General features: G+C 44.4%; 1 protein-coding gene across 1 annotated transcript in view; it reads right to left on the reverse strand.

Annotated features, from left to right (window-relative positions):
- tenm1 (teneurin transmembrane protein 1) overlaps positions 1–5000 on the reverse strand; it is a 299549-nt gene that overhangs the window by 143634 nt on the left and 150915 nt on the right. The gene's annotated exons all lie outside the window — the stretch shown is intronic.

Raw genomic sequence — 5000 nt, forward strand, 5'->3', positions numbered from 1 at the left:
ACCCGAGGAGTTGTAGGATTCTAGACAGAAAATGCAGGGGAAATCAACTGTACAACAGTGGGAAGTAGTCTACCCACATCTGCAGCCCATTACAAAACAATGGCAAAACCACCCAGCAGGCCATACCCAAAGCTCTTAGCAGTGTCTGGTGTGGACTGTTATTAAATCTAATCAAATGTAACTTAAGACCTTTTTACTTTCATTCTGGCCCACAAATTGCATCAAGCCTAAACACAAATGTGCCCACTACTACTGTGTGCTCTGGCTGAACTTCCCTGACAACGGTTTGCATTAGCCAATACGTCCACGTAATAAGCAGAAGAGCTGGACCAGTAGCATGTTGCCATGGAAAGCTACGTTAAAAGGAATGGGCTTGCCTACAATTTCAGAGATTGTAATGTACAGTAAGTGCGAAAGACGGATGTACAGTAAAGTAAAATGTTTTTTTAAATTTAGTCTCTGATTCCAGTCTTTTCTAGACAGTATATTAGTCCAGAAATCCATTCGCCTTTTCAGAGATGAGGAGAGGCGAGCAAGACCCAACAAATTACGTTGCTAAGCAGGACTTGTTGTACCGATCTCTGGGCTGGTGCATGAAAGCTCCAATAGGCTACCGTAACCAGACGAGTGATTATCGATCTCTGTCATTAAAATGACTGCAAAAATCACATTCTGTTGACAGGCTTATTGATGTCTTTCATAAGAAGCCATGCAATAAGCAGGATAATGTTCGGCGATGCAGTCGTTATAGTGTAATAAACCCATTCTGAGTGATTCAAGACCCCTCCTCCTCCTCCTTTCATTTTGGGATCTTGCATCAGTCTGTTGGGGCTTATTACACAGTAACGAATACCTGACTGAACGTTATTCCTTACTCAGGAGTAGGATCGCTGCAGATAGTTGAGTGGGAGGAAAGAGTTTGCTGCTGGAAAGAAAAGTGATGAACAGAACGCTTCCCTTTGCCCTTAGTGGCATATGCTGATTCTGTGCATTTGCCCTTCACTGACCTAGCACATCCGCTAAGTCCTCAGCGACTTTTTGACTTTTGACTTGTTTTCCTCCCCTTCGCTAAATGAAGTCAAATCGTCTCAGGCTTACAGCTATTGACAACCATTTCTGTGGTTAACACAACCCTCCGAAGACCTGAGCACGACTTTATGATTCATTTTCATCAACACGGCATACACTACTTACTCCAGGCAACTGTAGGAAAAAAAACGAATGCTCCTATGTATAAATGTGTCAAATTTGCATTTACAATTTATTCCAAAAAGCCTCGGAAAAATTGCTGTTTTGATTCTGTGTCTCGAGACAGTGTGGGGGTTGATCGCAAACTTCTGAGCAACTCTATTCATTATGTTCAGAGCAGCGTGAATTATAATTTGTGAAGTGTACCAAAACCAAGTCGCAAAAGCAGTAATAAAGAATCATAGAAATTAATTATTTATTTGAGTAGCATTAATCTCTAACAAAGTGAGCAATGGCAGGAGATTTTGAGAAAAACAAACAAACAAACAAACAAATGATCAGTGCCCCTCCATCAGATGCATGCCCTCACAGTATAGTGTGATTTTTCACCTTTCATTTTAGATAATATATTTAAGTTTATTTGACTAATATATTCAACTGTTAAGACATGGTCCCTGCTATAGAGTATTTGGTGTTAACAGAATGGCAATCATCAAGTTAGTGCTACTGTATGTCTTATTAAGGCCTTGTGTTATGTCGTACAAGTGTAGTACTGTGGTAGTGGAGTCTTTTCAACAACTATTACAACGTTCCATTGGTGGAACTTTCAGTTGTTCATCAAATTGTTATGTGGCCAAAGGTTGATCGTTTTGCCCTCCATGGGCTATAAGTGCACAAGTGAGTTTAGAGAATGGGGCCACCTCTTTGTAGTCACACTGAGAGACAATTTCACCTGTAACCTGTGGTGCATTTCTCAAAAGATAAGTTATTAGCCTGTTAGTAACTTCGGTAGTTGCCAATAGGAAAATGCATTAAAACAACAAAGTAGCTAATGTAGTAAGCACCTTTGTTTTCGAGAAATGCACCCCTGTACAGTAAGAAAACTGAAATGTTTTCCAATATTTGGTTTAAAGGTTTTATCATCTCATAATGATGAACAGACAGGATATGAGTTGGAGCGGGAGAGAGATGGGGTAGGGTTGGGGTAAATGACCCAGGCCGGACTCGACCTGAACCCCAATGAGCATCTACAGTACTGTCTATGGTCAGGTGCATTAGCGCACTACTCCACATCACCCCAAAAACGAATGTTTCTATCGCACACAATTATCCAGGCACTGTGTACTGTGTACACCCCTGGGTCAGAGTCAACTCACTCGCCTAAAACATCAAAATTAAAAAAAAAAAAAACTCTGGCTGGCTCCTGTCAGACGTTGTGTATATTTATTATCCAGAGGATGGAAGACCAAAATGTGTCCCTGATTAAAACCTGTGAGTCCCTGGGGAGAGCATGGGCCAGGTGGCACCTGGGAGGTTGGGGACAGTAGGTCCCATCGCGCAGGCTCGCACACACAACAAACAAACATGCACTCTGGGTGCAGCCTACTCTTTGACTTTCATATATTACCGGGCCAACCACAAGTCAGCTACAAAGCTTCCTGTTAGTTTTATTTTAGTAGGTCTGGGGTCAGATGCTGCCACAAATCCGAGGGCCATTACGGCGTTGTAAACCTTTCCCGGGACAATTTAGGAGTCCAGGTGAGAAGAGAAGAGACGAGACGACGGTGTGTGTGTGTGAGTGTGTGACTCTGTGTGTGTGTGTGTGTGTGTGTGTGTGTGTGTGTGTGTGTGTGTGTGTGTGTGTGTGTGTGTGTGTGTGTGTGTGTGTGTGTGTGTGTGTGTGTGTGTGTGTGTGCGCCTGTGCCCGTGCGTGCGTGCGTATTACTTGTAAACAATGCACCTGAAAGAAAACTCCCCATAGACATCCGTGCTATGAGCCAAATTTCTAGGAGGTGGAGCATTTTATGGTTTTATTCACCTGTTATCTGGATAGCCAAGACACCCTTCCTTTATGAAATACTTCCTCTCTTTCATACTCTCTCGTTCTTTCTATCTGTCTCTCTCTAGTCTCTCTAACAATCTCTCTTTAGGTTTCTTTTTCACACACTCTTTAGTTTTTTCTCTCTTAGTCTCAGTCGCTCTCTCACTGTCTCTCCATCTCTCTCCATCCCCCACTTCACCCTCACTGTCTCTCCCCCCATCTCTCTCTCTCTCTCTCTCTCTCTCTCTCTCTCTCTCTCTCTCTCTATTTAGCCCATTAAGATGTACTCCAGACTCCTGCCAGACTGAAGGGCTAGGAAAAAGCCCAGCCTTCTCAAGGCATGCCAGCATAACAGCCTCCCTCTCAAACATCTGACTGGACCTGGGGCACTCTTTCCAGGAGAGAGAGAAACACACACACGCACGCATGCACGCATGCACGCACGCACGCACGCACGCACGCACGCACGCACGCACGCACGCACGCACGCACGCACGCACACACACACACACACACACACACACAACAACAACAACAACAACAAAAACATAGCGTCTCTCTCTCTCTCTCTCTCTCTCTCTCTCTCTCTCTCTCTCTCTCTCTCTCTCTCTCTCTCTCTCTCTCTCTCTCTCTCTCTCTCTCCCCCCATCTAACTGGACCAGGGGGTGAATTAAACAGCTGGGTGGAGCCAGTGGCGGATGCCATGTCGCTTGTTGAGTCTTCAGAGTAATTAGCTGCCAATCAAAGGGCTGTGATTATGCAAACACAATAATCCCCACAGCAAGGCCCACCCTCCCGCCGCACGGGGGGCGTACGGACACTACAAAGAACAATAGCTAGATACAGCACAGCGCAGCAGTACCATGTCGAGGGAAGGGTTTGTAGAAAAAAAGGATGGCTAAACAAACAAAAATTAAGCCCACGTATGCATTTCAAAGACAGTGCAAGCTCGCCGATACATTCCCCGCAGACTCCTAATAGCTAACTCTCCTCGCCGGCGAACATAATCAACAACTTGCTTAACGCATTCTGAGCTAAAAAAAACCCTACTCGCAATCTTTATTAATTCATAAAGACCACACCATTTTGTCTGGCCCGTCACTCAAGAGCCGTATTTTTGTAATATGTTTAATTATGCATCACCTATTGTTTATTTATGTTCTACAGATTATTAACGGTACCTCAAAGGGTGGGAGTAAAAAAAATGACGTACAGTACACTTAGTAAACAAAACACACCATTAGTTAGACCTTACTTTCGGGGGTGCTGTGGCGCAGCGTGCTAAGCCCCCAACATTTGGGCTTGCATGGCCACGGGGACCCCGGTTCGAGTCCGGCCGGGGTCATTTCCCGATCCCACCCCGTCTCTCTGTTCCACTCGCTTCCTGTCACCGTCTCAGACTGTCCTATCAAATAAAGGCATAAAAGCCCCTAAAAATCTATTTTAAAAAAAAGAATTAGTTAGACCTTACTTTCAGCAGGATGAACCTCGGGCGGCAATGCTGCAGCATGCTAAAAGGATTGCTTTGTGTCAGGGCAGAGGGTAAAGGGAAAACAGTGTTGCAAGTCATGCTCTGGTTTTGAGTGGCCGTGTTTGGTTCCCAAAAGTGGGCATTGCAAAATGCCTTTGCTCTGAAAAATGGATATATGTTCCAGAAAATTCACAGTGGCCGCGATGGTGACTTTCCATCAATGTCACACACATGCAAACAAATGTGTTTTGAGCCAAAGGGATCCCCGGGACACGTTCAACTGGACATCACAGCTGGACCCCAGGCTGGACCTGGCCTACATTTCTAGCAGTAACACAGTGGTCACTTAGATGATGAACAACGCATAGTATTCAGGGCTAAGGACAAAGATCCTTGATGTCGCCGACTGACTGGGAATCGCGAAATAACATGGAAAACTACTGTAAATCTAAAGAAGTATGGATTAAGATAGATACACAGAAAGAAAGAAAGAAAGAAAGAAAGAAAGAAAGAAAGAAA

Source organism: Engraulis encrasicolus, chromosome 7 (assembly GCF_034702125.1).
Source record: "Engraulis encrasicolus isolate BLACKSEA-1 chromosome 7, IST_EnEncr_1.0, whole genome shotgun sequence".
Lineage (NCBI taxonomy): Eukaryota > Metazoa > Chordata > Actinopteri > Clupeiformes > Engraulidae > Engraulis > Engraulis encrasicolus.